Source organism: Salminus brasiliensis, chromosome 4 (assembly GCF_030463535.1).
Source record: "Salminus brasiliensis chromosome 4, fSalBra1.hap2, whole genome shotgun sequence".
In the NCBI taxonomy this organism is placed as follows: Eukaryota; Metazoa; Chordata; class Actinopteri; order Characiformes; family Bryconidae; genus Salminus; species Salminus brasiliensis.
In genome coordinates, this window is record NC_132881.1 from 5,384,180 (window position 1) to 5,405,247 (window position 21,068).

The following is a 21,068-nucleotide window of genomic DNA, read 5'->3' on the forward strand; positions in this document are numbered from 1 at the left end:
TACACAGTAAATACCACAGGTGAGCAAATATCTTCCCTTGCTATCACTAGAGGTCACTGTTGAGCATATAGGAGCCATAGATCATGGGTAGGGAGCTGAGGGCCGGAGTCCAGCACGGGTTGCAGTTTCCTGCCTTAACACACCCACCTAACCTGACAGTTAACGGGTGATAAGGTCTGGTTCTGGTGCACCTTTACCCCCACACCCCACCCAAGCCACTTCTTATCATGTAGCACAGTTTTAACTTTATAAATATAAATAGTCCATAAGAAAGCCTGTTTTTAGATTTACTAGCAAGTCAAGTCAAGTCAAGTCAAGTCAAGTCAAGTCAAGTGGGTTTTATTGTCATTTCAACTACATACAGAGTACACAGTGAAACGAAACAACGGTCCTCCAGGACCATGGTGCAACATAGACAGTGCATACAGAACACAAGTGCAACACAAACAAGTGCAGACAGACAACACAACACAGTACAGACAGAGAATAATAAATAATTAGGGGTAGTGTGCAAATTCTGCAGTGTGTAATAAATATTGAGTCCAGTGAGGTAGTAAAGTTATTAGTGCAAAATGCTTTGTGCAAAAAAATGCTTCCCATTTTATCTGGGGTAAATGGTTGGAAAGAGAGAGAGAGAGAGAGAGAGAGAAAGAGAGAGAGAGAGAGAGAGAGAGAGAGAGAGAGAGAGAGTGCATGTAGCAGAAAAGACATCAGGTCAGAAGTTGAGTTGTGTTGAGGAGTCTGATGGCTTGGGGGAAGAAGCTATTGCAGAGTCTGGTCGTGTTGGACCAGATGCTGCGGTACCTTCTTCCTGATGGGTTTTCCTGCAATGCATTTTTTAACACCAAACCACTGGTTGTCTGTCTTCACTTTCCTTACATCTGGATGACTGTACTATTCTGGTATTTTGAAAAATAGGGAGACTGTCCCCTAAAAATCCCTAATTAATTAAAACACGCTGTGGATACATGTAAATGACTATATTTAAAAAAGATGTATTTCTTATAGACAGAGTTCTGGAAATGTATGGTTGCCAGCGCAGGCCGCCGTAAATGATGAGGATACACAGCCAGTTGAACGGCTTAGTGCACAGCAGACTACCCCGCATGCAGAGTTGCAGTATTAGGAGGCGCTAACGCATGGTGTTATATACCTCAAACTGTATACGGCTCAATATATTAGCAGTTGTAACAGTCTGTACCGACCAGCCATTTAGGGACCCAGTGCAAAATATAAAAACCTGTGCACGGGCCCCCCAGTAAAGAGGGCCTAGTTTGCCTATGCCATAATCCAGCTACGATCTTTCAGCTCAAAAATATTTGGGTTTTGAATAAGTAAGTGCATCGATGACTCTATGATCATTGATTTTTGTCACCAGAGCCCCACAAGGAACCCTTAGACCTGACAAAGAACCATTTAAGCATCCAAATGCTTCTTTGAGAGATCATGATTCTGCAGAGCAGCTACAGGTGTGTATATGTGTGTGTTATAGAGGGGTGGAGCTAAATTGGATATAGGGGTCTAGGCATGTCTTCAAAGTGCAATATGAAGTAAACTGGAATCCTCAAGTATGCTGAATAAGGCAAGTAGTACTAAAGTCCCACTCACCTTCCAATAGATGGCAGCATTACAGCAGTTTCTAACACCAAGAAGTGGCACAGGAGGACTGAGGCAATCTTCAGAATTCCCTCTGCACGGTACACAATGGTCCTGTCCCAATTCACGCCCCTTCTGAAAGTGCCCTATAATGAAAGGCAGGTAAAAGAGGTGTGAGCATTGAAGGCATCAGAGAGTTTAGAGCAGCACTGAGACACACCTTACCTCCTGTCCCTTCACCTGTATCATCAAGAGATCATAGGGTGCTCTGGACCACCCTTGTTGGTGAAATTGGGTGTCCCACCTTACAGCCTTGCCTATTTAACAGGCATGCACAAACAAGGGGTGGGAGGGTGCAAGTGCGAGTAACGGGACAGGGCCAAAGAATGCTGACTATTAGAGAGGGGGAGACCAAGAATCTATTAATTAATAATTTATCTTTACATTAAATAATATATTGCAGAATTTAGTCTTGTCTCGCTCTAAAAGTGTGAACCAATTTATATTTTGTTTAATTTTTATTAATGACTTTAAGGAAAACAAGAGAAAAAATATGTGGACTCCTTATTATTATTACTATTACTATTATTATTATTTTTTTTTTTACATATGTGGACTCTTTCTTCAAAATGATGAGGAAAGGAGTCAGTATTTCGATCTACCAAGTCAACATCTAAAGAAAATGTAATTATTCTGAGAGGTCAAGATGAGAAAATTAAGAAAGTAAGTTATTATTCTAAAATACTAATTAATAAATGAAAAGTCATTATTAGATTCTAACTTTTTTTTTGAGAAAATAAGTCTGATACTAATTCAACATTTTGAATACATAACATATGTCATGACTTATTTTTTGTATATTTAGTAGACTATACTATTTATAGTCTATATATCGAAAATAACGACCCATTATTTGAAATATAGTCAAAATTGTGAGAAAATAGATAGCTAAATATTTTAGATACACGTAAGTCAACTTTTTTAGAACTGTATTTTTAGGATACTCAAACTATTGAGAAAATAACTTTTATTTGAGATACTAAAAAAATATTTTAGAAATATTATTTATAAATATTTTATATTTTTAGAAAACAACTAATTACGTGAAATACTCATTTAAAAGTTTGAGAAAGTATTTAATTATTTTCAGAAAACAGAAAAGCAGTAAATAAATAAATAAATAAATAAATAAACTCTTGTTTCCCGCCCATATTTAGGCTAGCCCCGCCTCCTGTGATTTGATTGGCTCAGTCGTTCATCGCTCAGTCAGTTAACCGACTCGGCACGCTCTTCATCGGCTTGTTGTGTTGAATTGGGCTGGACTGTACGCCTCGGAACCGGTCCTGCTATATAGCTAGTTCATATATCCGCTCTTCTCACGTCCTTAAAGAACTAAATGGACCCGTGTGGATAAAGCGCGAGCTTCCCCACACATCCCAACTTCTCCCAAACGCGTCCCAGTCAGCAGCAACGCAGTCACCATCCCTCAGTTCAGATAGTGCTGCACGCGCGTTATACTTTTCCCGCCTGTATTCAGACATATCCCGCCTCCTGCGCTCGGATTGGCTAACAGCGGCCCGCCTTCCGCGCTCGGATTGGCAGATTCCTCATACTGTTGACTGTTAAGCCAATGGCGCCGCACGGAGGCGGGGTTATGTCCGAAAACGGGTGGGAAACAAAGGAAGAGGGCGGGAAGAGATGCGGAGGGAGGGAGGGAGGGAGGGAGGCGGAGGCGACCAAAACATACCAGCAGCTTCATCGCTTTGGCAAGAGCGGCGGGGAAAGTGGTCGGTTCTCCCAGCCTCACCGGCTCAGGACGAGGCAGCAGGTAAGCCGGAGAGAGTTCAGTCCGCGGCTGCTGTTGTTTGTGCTATTGCCGTTAAATGCAGCGGTAACGGTGATGGATATTAATGGATATTAATGGATATTAATAAGAGTGTCAAACTGAGACGACAACTACGAAAAATACCTGACACAGTTAAGTTTAGTGCTTTTATGGCTTAAATAAATAATTAAAAAATGTTAAACTTAATTTATTTGCTGCGTTTATTTTCGTTAGTTTTATTATTAATAATTATATTAATAATTATTAATTATTTGTTTGAAAACCGACTGAAAATCGACTTGTATCCTATTATATTTCGATGTCTGTTTATTTGGGGCTGTTTCTGCTGCTGCTCCGTGGCTGGGCTGTGTTGATGCCCCCTTTGGGTGTCGGGTGTAGTTCTGCGTCTCGTGTATCGCCGCGCGCCCTTTATTTATTCATTCATTCACGTGTCATCCGAACCACCTGAGCGCGAGCACGCACACACACACACACGCGCGCGCGCAGGCGGTGATCCGCAGGCACCATGCGTCAGGTGAGCGAACCAAGGCTAGAGAGGTTTCAGCGGAAATGTCCAGGAGAGCCCCCGGGGCTTACAGCAGTGACCAGCCCTGCTCCTGAAGATCTAGCTACCTCCAACCCAGCGCCCCTCATTCAGCCAATCAAGGACCTCCGGAGGGGGAATTGAGTTGGGCCAGGTGGAGTGGATTAGAGCTGGAGTTCAGGTTTGAGAGCTCCATTAGATCAAGGCTTGGTGCCCATTGATGTAAAATGTTGAATGAGCAGTTAATATTGAATTAACAGCTGTAGGGCGTAATGAGCTCTGCCAGTCTGAGTGATCTCCTATTAGGACAGTTTCTCAGACCCTAATTAAGCCAAAGCCAGTGGTGATTTAGCATCAGTGCTACAGAGGCTGGAAGACTCTACCAGTTGATTCTCACAGTGTGTTCAGTGTGTACCTAAACACTTAATACAGTTAATACCTAGACAGTGAATGAACTGTTCAGTTAATACCTAAAGTGTTAAGGTAACCCTAACAGTGCCAATAAGTGTTAAATTAATGCATAAAGGGTTAAATGACCTCTTACAGTGTTCACGTAGTGTTCAGCTAATACCTTTAGGTTTTATTGTAACACTACAAGATTTAATTTAACTTAGGTCAGTGCTTTAGGCTTTAATTGAGCCATAAAGGGTTAATTGAACTATTACAGTGTTCAGTTAGGGGTGATTGAACTATTACAGTGTTCAGTTAGGGGTGATTGAACTGTTACAGTGTTCAGTTAGGGGTGATTGAACTATTACAGTATTCAGTTAGGGGTGATTGAACTATTACAGTATTCAGTTAGGGGTGATTGAACTGTTACAGTGTTCAGTTAGGGGTGATTGAACTGTTACAGTGTTCAGTTAGGGGTGATTGAACTGTTACAGTGTTCAGTTAGGGGTGATTGAACTATTACAGTATTCAGTTAGGGGTGATTGAACTATTACAGTGTTCAGTTAGGGGTGATTGAACTATTACAGTGTTCAGTTAGGGGTGATTGAACTGTTACAGTGTTCAGTTAGGGGTGATTGAACTATTACAGTATTCAGTTAGGGGTGATTGAACTATTACAGTGTTCAGTTAGGGGTGATTGAACTGTTACAGTGTTCAGTTAGGGGTGATTGAACTATTACAGTATTCAGTTAGGGGTGATTGAACTATTACAGTGTTCAGTTAGGGGTGATTGAACTATTACAGTGTTCAGTTAGGGTTGATTGAACTATTACAGTATTTAGTTAGGGGTGATTGAACTATTACAGTGTTCAGTTAGGGGTGATTGAACTATTCCAGTGTTCAGTTAGGGGTGATTGAACTATTCCAGTGTTCAGTTAGGGGTGATTGAACTATTACAGTGTTCAGTTAGGGGTGATTGAACTATTACAGTGTTCAGTTAGGGGTGATTGAACTATTACAGTATTCAGTTAGGGGTGATTGAACTATTCCAGTGTTCAGTTAGGGGTGATTGAACTATTACAGTATTCAGTTAGGGGTGATTGAACTATTACAGTGTTCAGTTAGGGGTGATTGAACTATTACAGTGTTCAGTTAGGGTTGATTGAACTATTACAGTATTCAGTTAGGGGTGATTGAACTATTACAGTATTCAGTTAGGGGTGATTGAACTATTACAGTGTTCAGTTAGGGGTGATTGAACTATTACAGTGTTCAGTTAGGGGTGATTGAACTATTACAGTGTTCAGTTAGGGGTGATTGAACTATTCCAGTGTTCAGTTAGGGGTGATTGAACTATTCCAGTGTTCAGTTAGGGTTGATTGAACTATTACAGTGTTCAGTTAGGGTTGAATTCACTCTTGCAGTGTTCAGTTAATACCTAAAGTTTTGAATCAGCTCTTGCGATGTTCAGTGAATACCTAAATGCTTAAATCACCTCTGCAAGTGTTCAGTGTTCACCTAAAGGTTGAATTAACTGACAATGTTCAGTACATAGTAGTTGAATAAACTCTTACAGTGCTCAATTAACACCAAATGCATTGACTCTTACAGGTAACTGAGGAATTACAACCTAAAGGGCTGAATTAACTCTTATGATGTTCAGCGAATACATTACTTGTAACTTGCAGTTTTAACACCTTAAGGTTTGAATGAACTCTTGCAGTGGTTTATTTAGGGTTGAATTAACTCTTGCAGTGTTCAGTTAAACCTAAAGTGTTAAATGAACTCTTATGATGTTCAGTGAATACTTACATGATTAAATTACCTCGAATTAAGTCTTATAATGTTCAGTTACAAAATGTTGAATTGGTTTTTAAAGTGAACAGTTGAATGAACTCTGTCTGGGGTCATTAACTTCTCTTATAATGCTCAGTTAATACCTAAAGGGTTGAATGAACTCTTGCAGTGTTCAGTTAATATCTAAAGTGTTAAGTTAACCCTTACAGTGCTGAGTTTCTAAGTAATATAAATATTTGAATGAACTCCTATAGTGTTTAATTAAAACATAAAGGGTTAAATGACCCCTTATAGTGTTCAGGTAATAACTAAAATAATGCAAATGTTCATCAGTCTATAGGTTGATTGTATCAGAACGCATTCTGTCTGAAAATGATCACTAATGATCACCCTTGCTCGGCCAGCCGTCTGCAGAAAGGCCCTCCTAATGCCCAAATTGCTGCCTGGTACAGAATATAACATGGTTATTTTGCGTAATTCATCCATTCATATGAAAATACCCATAATCTACAGTGTTGAATGGATGCCTATAGTGTTGAATGAACTCTCGCAGTGTTTAAACAACATGTACAATGTAAATTAGCGCCCAGCTGGACTCTCGGTATCTGGGGCGTCCAATGGCGTCTTGAAAGTTTGCTAGAATGACCTGTAAGTACATGGTAATTGGTTGGTATGAAAGAACGCTTAGTGGGCTATTATTGTTATTCTGCCCTAGCCTCCAACACACCAGGTCAACTCCCTGTCCATACATACCCAGTTTTAGTTTGCACTTTGGCTTCTCGTCCACACAAAAATGCAGTATTTAGTAACTGGACACTAAGCTTTTTAAAAATTCTCTATATAGTGAACTACATAAGTCAGTAAACTACAGCTTATACACACAGATAGCACTAGAGTTCAGATTTTGCCTTATATGAATACATGTAAATAATGTCATATTCCAGATATTCTGTTTAGATTTAGAATCAGAATCAAAGAGAGTGTGTAGTGTGTAATTTGGGATTAAGCCTTTGTGTTTTTTTCCTTTTTCATGGTGTTTTGATGTCTCTCTTTATGTGGAACCACATACAGGGTTAGCATGGTGTGGATGGAAATACTTTCAAAGGAAATCTGTGGACTTGGCCCCTAATAGTGCAGAGTAGTGACCAGACTTAAGGTGCGTCAAAAGTAGTGGTCACCAACCCTCATTCTGGCCTGCTCTCCTGCAGCCGACACAGATTGTACACACCGGGTTCACCTTATCAAGAACTTCAGATCATTAGATCACAAGTCATGGATTGGTGTTGGAGCTGCACTCTGTGGAGCAAAGTCAGTAGGGGTGGTCCGAATTTCAGTGAGTGTGGTGGTGTTGCAATCTGATTTCTTTTTTTATCACAGAGAAAGAACAGGAGTTCAAATGGGAATTCCTGATTATCAGCCATAACATTAAAATCACTGAAGGTGAAGCACATAACCTTAATTACCTGGTTTGAGTGGCGGCAGTCAAGGGGTGGGATCTACATATTAGACAGCAAGTGAACAGTCAGTTCTTGGCTTGGCTAGAAGACTGGGTCAGAACATCTTCACAACATCAGGCAGGTCTTGTGGGGTGTTTTCAGTATGCAGTGGTCAGTACCTACCAAAAGTGCTCCAAGGAAGGACATCCGATAAACTGGTGACGGGGTCATAGGCATGTAAGGCTCCAACAACCTCACAACTTGCAGGACTAGAGGATCTGCTTAAAGGATTTCCTGCTAACGTCTTGGTGCCAGATATCAAAGGACCATGCCTCGTCAGAGCTGTTTTGGCAGTATGAGAGGCAGCAGGTTGTGGAGGATCGGTGTATATTGCAAAAAGCTAACAATTATTAGGACGTATGGTATATGAAGTTTTTTTTTTCGAAAGGATGAGTGTGCTTCTCAGTAAAGGGTGTGTGTAGAAGCTGAAGATAAGTCTGAAGGCTTTTTAGGCATTCTGTGTTTTCTTTGTCGTCTTATATTCTTCCAAAAGGATATACTGTTCCTCAGAAGAGCTCCAGAGATGAGCTTCAAAAACGTGTACTTTTACAAAGCATCCACTTTGTGAGATTGAATCATGCTGTAATGCAATGTATAAAAATTGTAGCATTGAAAAATGCTGAAATGCAAAATTAGCAGTTGTCTCGAACGACCTGCCGGATGCTTTCCTGACCTCATTTATGGAGCCTAACTGAGCGGGACACGGCAGAACACATTTTTGACCCACATTTATGGAAAGAAGTCAGTGCTAGTTATTTTGCTACTGAGTGTCTTCTTCTGTCAAGTCACTTGAGTCGATTTTTTTTTCAAGCTACTCACTCACTCACTCACTCACTCACACAAGCCGAGCCCAGCTGGGTACGCTGTATGGCCCAAGGATAACTTGTATCACACAGTTAGTATGTCAGAAAGTCCTCTCTTTCTTGGATTCAGATCTTTAGATCCACTCCAGAACTTCTACACTTGAACTGCATTGAATTTATTTGATATTCCTTAAATGTAAAGGGTAAATCAAGTTAATTCAATGCATTATTTAATTGTTTCATAATATGCATTGTAGATTCACAGATCATTTTCATCACTCCTAAAAGTAAAGGGGCTACAAAGAGGTCTTTGAACAATGCCGGAGATTATGCCACTATTTGGTCCCATAAAAAAAAGACAACTCTTTTGTGAACTTTTAGATTTTTTTTTTTGAGTGTGAAGAACCTTTTAAAGATTGAGAGGTTGAAACTTTGCAGTTAGAAACAAAACTTTTTTTCTCAAAAAAACCTTTGTAGCATCTTTATTTTTAGTGTTTAGTAATGAAATGGCTGTATTTATGTTTTAGTTCTTGCAATCCCTGGTTCCTACCACCACCACTGTAAGGAAATCGTACGTTTCTCTGAGCCAACCAATTCACACCAAAATGCGTCTGAATGACTATTTACTGATCAGGTTTTGGGCTTTGCAGAAATGTAGAACAATGGAATGGAATTTCCCCTTAAAGTCAATTAATTAATTAGCTTTGCCACATGTGAATAGTGCTTAGAGCTGTCTTTATCTATTTGCCGTTTTCAGATTTAAGTTTTTTTTTTTTTTTTTTTAGGTTTAAGGTGTACAAAAAATGACAACATTATATATATATATATATATATATATATATATATATATATATATATATATATATACAATTCTGGCTGTACTCTAGTACACTTTCTAGTACAGTTTAAACCTAAAAAAAATTAGGTTTATATCTTTGATTATCTATCTATTTTTAGTAACAGTTTCTAAAATGAGACATTCTGGACCGACTGATTTACTTTAGTAGAGACTTTTCTTAAAATGAATTTGATATACTGTGCTTAATATCTTATAATAAAGTCTGACTCTCCTCCCTGACCAATCAGCTCCCAGCTCCTTTAAAACACTGCAGAGTGATTTGTATTTACGACAGTGGAGTGAAAGTGAATCGCACTCCCACACACACATCATGTAACTAACCAACTGTTTGAGGTCTTGCTTCCACTGATTAAACAAGTGAAGGAAACTAGTTGGTATGAAAACCTGCAGCCACACTGCGCCTCTGTGGATAATACTTGGCCCCCGTTCCATGTCATGATGTTCATGTTCAAAGTCAGAGAGGTATTAATTAACCCACAGTGTGTTCGTGGGTGTATTTATTAGTATAGAAATGTGCTTTATTACGTGTGTTTTTCTGTGATGTAGACACTGAAGCCTGCTCTGCCTGAGTATCTCAGTTCATGAGAGAGAGAGAGAGAGAGAGCGTGCGTGAAGAAGCGAGAAAAAGGAGCGATCATTTGAAATGAAGGCTGGATATCTGGCAGGTATTTTGAGTGGCAGGCACAAATGAAACGCTATATCGGGGGAAAGCGGTTTGAATTGCAGATACAGTGGCACTCGCCAAGGCACAATCCTTACAGTGCAGAAGGGTTGGCGGGGGGGTGGGGGGTGGTGTGGCGGTGTGGAGAACAGATAAAGGAGAGGTTGGGTGATGTGATGTTATGACTTGAGCATCAAGATAAATTTCGATAAGCTTTTGAACACATTGTGGAAACTGTCAGCACTTAAAGGGGAAATCTACGGATATTTTAAATATTTTAGATGAAAGCTGCAGCACGACTGTTTACCAGGCACAACCACCGTTTAAAAAGGGGGCTGCCTTCCTTCAGCTGCTGCAGGCTGTTGTCTGCTGAAGCCAGACAAAATAAAACAAAGGTTCCAGTGCAAAAAATCATTACTTTTGTGCATCTTAAAGCCACAAGTGGTGCATTTTCTGACATCACCCAACTTGTTTGGCAGTCTCGATAGATGTAAACCACTGACAAGTCACAGTACTATCGTCATCGGCTCATGCCTACAGGGTAGTGATTCATACATTTCACAATGCAATATGTATAGTTTTGTATGTTTTGCACCATTATACAATACTTTTGGTACTTTACTTAAGCTCTGCTACAGAATGTTGACACAGCCAAGCCATAAGGTACGAAAGCCAGTAACTGTTGGGTCATTTTGCTGAATTATTCAACAGTTCTGGGTAGTTTTTAGGGTCCTTTCTGTGTAGGTTAGTGACTATGGCACAGCTAATAATAATAATAATAATAATAATGATAATAATAAACCCACAGCCAGTGGGTTTATTATCAGTGTTTAATTAACAGCACCTGACAAAGCATCTTATAACCAAGTCAATTACTTACAAATTACTTAGCTTACAAAAAACAGCTTTCCTCCAGGCAGCAGCACAGCTCAAAAAGTGAACTTCCATAAAATAAAAGTATTTTAATATTTTCTAGTAAGTGATCTTTCTAACCAGTGAGTGAATTCACTTGCACTTTATAATCCATCAGCTGCAGAAAATCAGATTTTGTCAGTAACCGATCAACATGCTTGCATGCACATGAGTAATCAGATAATGGGGGGGGGAAGGAAGAGTTTTGGCTTTGCAACCAGCCAATAAACCCACAGAATATGTATATAGAATAAGAATAGAGAACTTCATGCTGCATTCAATGCTTTTTCAACACATCGAGCCACAATATGAACACACACATTAAGATGAAGAATATTTAAATTCTTCAGTTTCAGCATCATTCCAGAAGTCATGTTTTGTTGCCCTCTCACGGTGCTGTGTTATTTTTGGTACTACGGTAAGGTAAACTAGAGAGATAAAGGTTTATTCCAAGTATTTCTAAGGAATACTTGGAATTCCAGCTTCAGGGTTGAAACTGTGGTAAAAACTAAAAATGGAGATGTTTCGTTGGACAGCAGCAGTATTTTCTGAGCTATTGATGTGCGAATGACTTGGTTAGCTTAATCTTAATTAGCTTTGTATGATATGTTTTTTCCACTTCCTTTCTGGATCACTGGTAGTTGTAGCCTATTTAATGAAATTTGTGAGTTTATAACTAAAATGTACAGTTTTTTATATGATAACCCAACACTGGGTTATGGAAATTACCCATATTACCTTGGTAGTGTCATGACTGACAATGTTTGATTTTTTTTGTCTTCTTTAAAGTCTGACAAACTGATTATAGTATCTGTCATGGCAGTTACCAGTAAGACTGTACAGGTAAAATGTGACTGTTTTATCACTGGACATGATCTGTCATGACATGTTTAAGCCATGACTTGGTTAAGTCAGTGTTATTCAGAACAGTAGTTCCCAATGAAGGACCCCCTGCCTGGCACATTTTAGTGGTTTTCTGCTCTAATACAACACCTTCAACTCAGGAAGAACTCGATAATTAGCTAATTAACTGGATCAGGGAAGGGAATCACTGATTTAGAACAGTTCTAATTGTCAAAACATGACAATGTAGCATGTGGTGCATATTTAAAGCAGCAGTATGCAGCTTTTTACTTTAACATAACAGCATGAAAATCATGTTTTGACAATAGGGAAAATAGTGCCCCTATCGTTGCTATAGTGCCCCTATCGTTGCTATTCTGGGATCGGCATGCTGCTCTCTGCACTATGTAACTCTGGTGAAGCTGGCCGAGCTACACTTGTGAGAATTATGTAGTGCTCCATACCCGAGTTATATTTGTGTAAAATCCTGAAATATTACTCCTCTTGCACTTTCAGTGATAGTTCTGTATCTCTTTGCTTGTCCAGAAATAATTGCTAAAAGTGTGTCATTTAGTGACGGCTTAAAGTGGAAATGACAATTCCCGATTGTAGGGGGAGCCCAGGAGCAAGAAACGCCAATCCTCGCATATTGCCTCTTTAAGGCAAACAAGATTTTCATTGCAGACTAGTTAAATAAGAAAAACACACACAGTAAAAATGCAGCTCAGGGGGAAGGTTTTCCTACTTTCACAGTTGCCTCTTTTAAGAATATGATGGGCTGATACTAATAGAACAGTGGAAACCTTTCAGATTTAACAGTGTGACTGATACTGCAAGTATTCTATCGCGAAGCTGTATTTTCACCATTATGCCGAGTGAGTGCAAGTGAAGGAGGAGGTAAGAAGGTGATGAGAGAGATAAAGAGGTTAGGGGATCAGTGAATAATCATATACACTAGTGGTTCTTGTTGGAGAACCCTGTTCCTGACACCTCTCCCTTGTTTGGTTAATTCATCTCTTTCATCTCCCTCTCTCTCGATCACTGCATCCCTCCATCCCGGTGGCACGTCTGTGTGAGGTCATTAAATCAGCGGGCCCACTCAGGCAGAACAGAGGGAATGAGAGGACAGAGGGTGCTGTGTGTGTGTGTGTGTGTATGAGGTTTAGGAGATGGCCCTTTTGCCTGGCCCAGTGCATTAAGGCCGGTCCTTCTGTCCCTGCAAACCGTCATAGGAGGCAACCCGCGAACAACATCAAACCGTAACATAAATCACCATGTCAATAGGGTTTTGTAGATGTCTGACCTTATAGAAGTCAGCAGAACACGTCCCAGAAGTGCTATAGTCACTTCATTATGTGTGATTGGACTCCTAATTGAGCACAGCTGTGGATCGGACATCACGTTCAGAGCGGCAAGCTGTGTGTCTGCTCAGCAGTGCACACAGGAGCTGATTATGTTACAGTGTAAGGTCCTAAACAGGAGCTAGTTTGAATATAAAGATTTTTCTATGAGTGTCATTGGGACAGTGTAGGAGCATTGCCACTATATATGAGCATCATTTAGAAATAAGACTTTTACTGGAGACATTGGAACAACATAGGAGCATTTTAACAGTATTGGAGATTTTTCAAGAGCTAGTTTGGGCCATAGAAGCATCATCACAGCCTAGTCTTAGTACAAAGCTGTATGGTTGACGCTAAGACAGAATTTAAGTGTAGAACAGTATAGAAAGCTTATCAATAGCTAGTTTAAGTATAAAGCTTGCATGGATGACTTTGGGACAGCATAGAAACATCACAGCAGTATAAAAGCACCCTCAAGAGCTACTTGGAAATAAAACTGTATGGTTGACATTGGCACCGCTCATGTCACATTGCCACAGCATAGGCTAGTATTGGATATACAACTTTATGGGTGGCACTGAAACAGCATAGAGAGGTTATAACAGTCGGAGTTGGAGCATCATCAAAAGCTGCTTTGGTATTTAGAGTTGTATGGATGCCATTGACACAGCATATGCATGTAATAAAAGTATAGGAGCCTCATCCAGAGATAGTTTTGGATGTAAATTTTATGGGTGACATTGAGACCCCATAGGGAGGTTACAACATAGGGGCATTATCAAGAGCTTGTGTTTGGGATAAAAAGCATAATGGGTGACATTATGCCACTATGTGGTTTCTATGTGAAACCACATAGAAATGCTATAGCAGCCAAGACCTTGTCAAGACCTAGTTTTGGGTATAAAGCATGGAGACAGCATAGGGAGGTTATAATATAGTGGCATTATAAAGAACTACTTATATATATATATATATTATATTAGGCTTTTTGGATGTCATTGGCACAGCATAAAATATAATAACTGTATAGGAGTCTCATTAAGAGCTTGTTTTGGATATATAGCTTAATAGGTGACATTGAGACAGCATAGGGAGGATATAATATAGAGACACATCCTGAGCTAGTTTGGGATAAAAAGCATAATGGGTGACATTGAAACCACAAAGACATGTTATAGCAGCTTAGGGGCATTGCCAAGAGCTAGTTTTAGATGTTAAGCTTTGTTGATGGCTTTGGGACAGTATAGGAACATTATAACAATAGAGGAGCATAATCACAATCTAGTCTTGATAAAATGCTTTTTGGTTGACTTTGGGATGGCGTGTAAGTATTAAAACAGTAAAGGAATCTTATGAAGAGCTAGTTTTGGATTTAAAACCGTATAGATGAGCTTGAGACCCCCAGTGAGCAAACCAAAGGCAACAGTGGCAAAGAAAAACTCCCTCAGAGCCGGAGGAAGAAACCTTGGGAGGAACCAAGACTTACAGTGGAGACCCATCCGAACCCATCTGAACTATTTATAAATTATTGATAAGAGTCACCGTATATTATAACAGTATAGGAGCCTCATTAAGAGCTAGTTTTGGATATAAAGCTTTATAGATGTCATTGGTGCAGTGTATGAGACTTACAACAGTATAGGAGCATCATCACAACCCATAGCCTAATATATACAGCTTTAAGGGTGACATTGGGACAGTGTAGAAACATTATAACAGCAGAAGAGCTTCTTTAAGAGCTAATTTTGAAAATAAAGCTTTGTAAATTACATTGTGAGACTTTTATTACTGATGTGTTTTGGTGACTGTCGATCATTACAGATACAGGATTGTCTGGATTGTCAGGATTGTCAGGATTGTGTTTTTTAACCTAATCTCTGCTGCATATCTGATCTCTTATCTGTATCATATCATCAAATCCCATGGTGAATTACTCCTTAGCCTATTGACTCAAGATGCACTTCTAGAAGCCCATTGGCTTCTGTTATAGATATGATAATAGAGTGAGCAGGTTTTCTGTGCTTTTTTAAAGTATAGGGGGATGTGGTTTAATTGATTATTGTCTAATAATTGGCCCTAATCTAAAGACGGGACTGTAAAAATAGGTCGGAAAACATATGACCGTTTCTTTAAATGTGTATTTGCTCGTAAGTAAGTTGCAGGTGGGGAGACAGACAGACAGACAGAAAGACAGACAGAGGGGGAGAGGGAGAGAATGACAAAGGAAGTTCTGTGTCAAAGGTACTTTGTGAACACCCTCTCCTGTTCAGAATATAACTCACAGCTGAAGGATTTACAGCGTTCAATTACAGCCCTGCTCATAAATAATCAGAGAGAGGGTGACCATAATACCCAATCACTGTTAGCTTTACGGCATGACAAATCCTTGTTGTTGGTATTTATGTACAGGACGCAGCCCTGGGGAGCTGTGTGTGTGTGAGGGAGAGAGAGAGGGAGGGAGAAAGAAGGAAAGAGGGAGACCCAGAAGAATTTGTAGGATGTTCTTTATACATCATTTTAAGCTTTAAATAAGCAGATAGTTTGGCTTTTTTCATTACTGCTGAGTAATGCTGGACATCGGTCATTTAGAGGTATTTATAGATCAATTAAAAATAGCGAACTACTGTATACAGTCTGCTGGGTTATGAAGATTCAGCATACATGAAAACTTAATCAATAAACCGTTCACTTAGGTTTAGGTGTAAAAGAAGCAGAGCAAAACAGTCCAATCAAACCTAGCTGTATTATTAGGGATCGAGGCAGATCCAGGCATATTTGAATGGTCTTTGTTTTAACCACAGTGTTCAGAGCGCCATCTGGTGTCATCAAGGTGCCATTAACAGACATTACAGTCCAGCAGGCAGCAGTGCAGATGTTCTCAGAAGGTAAATGAAAGAGTTGAGAGTCTGCAGTGCGGAGCTATTTTACAGTAGAATATAAATAACAGACCATAATATATAAACCTTTATTAAACTCTCACTGAAACGCTTTTTTTTTCTCTGTTTTTAAGCTGGCAGTGAAAAGCTCATTAGACCGGAGGCTAATGGTAATGCACACGCATGCTATAGAAACCCAAATCTCAGCACATTCACCCACTATAAACCAGATATTTCATACATTTCAGTCAACCAACAAAAACAAATATCAGTCCAGAGTGTGTAACCTTCCACAATGTCGGTCCAGAATGTCTCATTATAGAAACTGAGACTAAAGGAAAGGGATTTTACTGAACGTACTCATCAGCAGCTCATCTGATCTAAACTGTGTGGCTGTATTGTTTTATGCAAACAAAAAAATCAGAGTGGTATCAGCTGATACAAGCATTAGAAGACTTCGATTGGCTCGGGGGGGGGGGGTTGGGGGGGCTAAATGTAAGTTTTGCAAAAGTACTGTGTGTAAGGGTGTACTGATTTAAATATATATTGAAAAGACTGCCTCAGCATCTGCCTGCAGCCCACTGACTATAGTTGAGCATAGACAGCGTAACATCTCTGAAGCAACCACAGGTCTAGCTCCTCTGCTGGCTGGTTGCAGTATAATGCATAGCTCCGCCCACCCCCATAAGTTTCAATGACACAACAGCCCCGCCTATTTTCCATCTCATTTTCCTCCTCTAAACTGTCTTTCCATCTCCAGTGTCTCTAAATTTCAACAGTTAGTTTTCCTGTGCTTTCTTGTGCATAAAAAGGTGGGGTCACGTGAATGAAGTGATTGACCGCCTTGGCTTGGTCGTCTGCAGGACCTGCATGGAGCGTTGTAGCTGCACGTTTACTGTTGGAACATTTCACTTACTGGACAAACTGGGAATTTGGGGGGAAATCTGCTCTGCTTCTGCGCTGGCTCTGCCTCAGGTCTGTACTGCGCAGATAGTTGTTTTAAATTGCTACACTGCTGTAACATTACTGTTGCCTTTTTCTGTACGCCTTTCTTGCAGCTCTGGGAGGGATTCTTGGGGGAAGCCTTTAGCTAGGGCTGCACAATTAGACACACTGTGTTTTCACAGAGAAAGTGTGCCACGAACATATTCTCATTTACAGACATGCCCTGGGAAATTGAAACAGTGTGACAGGGGTTTCTCCCTGAGAGCAGTTTCAGAGTAAGTGCCTTTCTCTCAGGCACAATTGCAGCGCTCTACGGGCACAGGCCTTTAATCTGCAGCCCTCTGCTACAAGGTCGACTTCCCATTTTTCTTATAATTCTCCTGTCACTTAATAACAGCGAAATGGATTTTTGTCTTCAATAATTATTTCCATTATACTGCTGTACCACCTTCAGTGGTGACCAGAGGTTTCATATATTGTTGTAGGCTAGGTCTAGCTCTTTGTTGACACCCATTATAGTAACCAATACCAGTATTGATTTTGAAGAGTGAACATTTTAAATACTGAACTGAGGATGCTAAGGTTGCTAGGTATTGCTTAGTGGGTGCTAATGAGTTACCGTGGTGTATAAGGTGGTTGCTAAGCAGAGCTGGGCAATATGACAATATTTTATCGCATTGTAATACATTTTGTTATTGTGATATACAATATGCTTTTCTAAACCCTGATCAACTACACGTTTCATTAGTGTAATTAGTCTTATTAGTTTAACTGGATGAAGTGTAGCATGTTTTATATAATAAATATTTGGATCGGTAGTATTTAAAAATCTGTCACTACAGATGGATTTTGTCCACAGTCACGTCTATCGTGATAAATATCGCGTGTTGTGAAAATGTCTTTAAATATCGTGATATAATATCTTTACCATATTGCCCAGCCCTATTGCTAAGATGTTTCAAAATCCTGATCTGAACGCACTGAAATATGATTTTGTTTTTGTGTAATCCTGATAACTTTGTTAGACTTCTGGCCAGTTGATTTATGGCTCATAATGTAGATGCTTTCCAGTCTATTAAGGTTTTGTTATGTTTTCTGTGAAGTTCAAGCTCACAAGAGTTCTGCAAAGTCAAACTTTAGTCAAGCTTTACAGGCTCACAAGTTTGCATACTTGCGGTCGCGTTTCAGCACTCCAGTACTGCAGATGGTGCTATTACATTCATGACATTTTGTCACTTGGTGTGTTCTCACGTGAAGGATGGAGAAAGTCTGCATGATATCTGTGGTTGTTCGTCATTGCTTTGGGATTCACTAGTGGCCCCATGATATGAGCCATGGTATGATTTTGTTGTAATCTTTAAATATTAGGAGTGTGCCAAGTATTGCGTTTATAAGTGTATACCAGAGGTTTACATACATGTGTCTTTTTATGTGTCATATAGACACTGGTCTGACATGAAATCAGAGTAAACTTTTCCCATTTTAGGTCAGTTAGGATTACCAAAATTAGTTCTGTTTGCTAAATGAATAATGAGAATAATGAGAGAATAAAAAGATGAATGAATAAAATGACTAAAAAGAACAATGAGAGAGGGAGTTTTTATTACTTTCTTCAAAGTCAAAAGTTTAAATACACTAAGATTAATATGCAAGTTATTATTTATTATTATAATTACATTTCTTATTTATTGTGCAGATTTATTATTATTATTATTATTATTATTATTATTGTTGTTGTTATTATTATATCTCTATTTTTTGCACTTTGTTAGTCTTTTTCTTGAAGCAACAAGTAATAGGAAAGTAGACAAGCAACATCCAAAACTGGCTTTATCCTTAAATATTTAGGTGCTGTATATGATTGTGGAGAATGGCTGTTGATATTTGAACTCAGCAACAACACAAACTTTCAGCACTTCTTCAGAAGCTCCACCCCCCAGATTTAAACACATTATGGGTTAGCAAACTGTTGCTACAATTGCAACTGCTAAACAAACCAGTTGTGAAAAATTAATCACAAAATTCATAAACAGGACAGAACAGTAGTGAGCTATTTCTGGGAAACAGCAAACATATCCAGCAGGAATAAAGCAGCATCTTACCTTTTCAAGCCTTTTATCATTCAGATGTTTCTCCATCATCCAAGAACCTCACCAGTGTCTACACGTGTCTTCATGGCGGTTAAACCACATCCCAGCTCTCACAATTTCTTATAAATTTCACTCTAGAATTCTTATCCGAGCAGTCGCCCTCCAGCGCTCTTTTTGGGCTTGTTGAACTTAATCAATAACGTGGTGTTAGGAAACCTTTACAGGGATTCCTTATTGATCCAGGCAGTGAAGGGAAACCTGACTGTAACAGTGCTCAAGCATCAAAAAAGGATACTATAGACAATCTGCTTTTGGTTCACCTGAAGAAAATTTCAGTATATGAAGGTTTATTGTTTGCCAACAAACTCACACCAGACACTTCAGAGTTCTTCTCATCAGACCTTAATCCACAATACAGCTTAAATTAAAAACAAAGCTTGTGTATGTGTGCACGAGTGAGACATCAGAGCGTTGCATTAACATCACATATTTTCTTTAGCCACTCCGCCACAGTAGCACACATCTGTTTTACCTTCAGTCATAATCAGTGTCTGTCAGATGTTTGGGGACACTTAGTTCTGTCTAATTTTGTTTGTAAAACTTTCCCTTTTTCTCTCAATTTGGTACTTCCAGTTAACCCACCGGTTTGTAACTCCCCTAGCACTAGCAATGCTTGGGACACTAGGCGGGTAAGGACTTGAACACATGAACACATGTCTTCCATGATACGGTGCTGATGCGGCTTTGCCGGGCAGCCAACACACTCTGAGAAAGGCCCCAGGTCCCCAGCTCCACCACACCAGCTAACCTAAGCCTGTGTCGGCCAACATTGCTTAAAATGGCCAATTGTGCTCTCTTGGACTCTGGTCGCTGATGGTACAGCAGCATGGCTCGGGATTCGAACCCGTGATCCCTGGGCCATAGTAGTAGCGTATTAGAGTGAGGCATTCAGAATCAAAAATGTTTTTGGCATTTTTTTAAATGTTTAGAATTCCGTTATTGTTATACACAAATCAGCCATAAGATTAAAACCACGTACCCAATATTGTATCGTTCCCCTTCGGGCTGCCTAAACAGCTCTGACCCATCAAGACACCACAAGACATAGCCAGCATGAACTTTTTCGGCAGTTGCTGCTGCTGTAAGCCGTAGTAACCCCTTCAATGACCCTATTCAATGACCCTTTCAACAGTTGTCTGCTGTCTTTCCTAGGATTATGTTTGGTAGGTACTGACCACTGCATACAGGGAACACCCCACAAGACCTGCTATTTTGGAGATGCCCAGTCGTCCCCATTCGTCTAGCCATCACAATTTGGCTCACATCTTTATGCTAGCCCATTTTTGGACTTCTGAAAGCAGTAATTAGTTAGATCAGGTGGAGTGGATTAGGAATGGATCCAAAGTCTGTGGGAAGGGAGCTTTCCAGGAGCAGGATGTAGTGCATGGTTTTTTAAGCAGGATTGTAGGCGCCCATTAAATCAGATAAACCAGCCTGAAAATGGACAGCACTCCAAATACATATTGGAGCTCTTTAGGTTTGAGATCGTTAACATTTGTCTGTTTATATTAAAGACTGCTGTTTAGGTTATTAAAGACTGCCTTTCTGTAAAGCTCTGTGTGTCATAGGTTTAATATGGTGAGATACTAGTGAAATTCTGAGCAACTCTGCAAGAAATTAAACAGTGCTGCAGTGAATCGACGGGGAATGTTGCCACGGTGTGTTCACGTTCATTAAAACAGCGAATTTGAGTGTGTGGACGCTGCACGGTACAGTGTGTGACCAGCAGTGAATGTGAAATATCACATTAGCAGCTATACGTTAGATTACGTCTATGTTTGGGCATTAATGTTTGGCAAAGGAGCCAAATTCTGCTGACCCCTGTTCTAGACCAAGTTAAAGAACTGAACTGCTCCGTCCCGTGATGGTGTTTGCTGTTTGGACTTCACCACAAATGCAAAAGCTTTGTGTCAAACCCGCCTGAATTGATGGGTTTATTGCATCCATGGAGCTTTTTCACATGACAAAGAAGTGAGCTCCTCCTTTCTTTCTGTTTTCTCTCTCTTCTCGGCCTTCTGACAGTTTGTT

General features: G+C 39.8%; 1 protein-coding gene across 1 annotated transcript in view; it reads left to right on the forward strand.

The window, feature by feature from the left end:
* Nucleotides 1–3,379: 3,379 nt before the first annotated feature.
* cdh23 (cadherin-related 23) overlaps nucleotides 3,380–21,068 on the forward strand; it is a 358,315-nt gene continuing 340,626 nt past the window's right edge. Inside the window, exon 1 of the mRNA XM_072677393.1 lies at nucleotides 3,380–3,424. The gene's annotated coding sequence lies outside the window, so the exon portion shown is untranslated. The remainder of the gene's footprint in view (nucleotides 3,425–21,068) is intronic.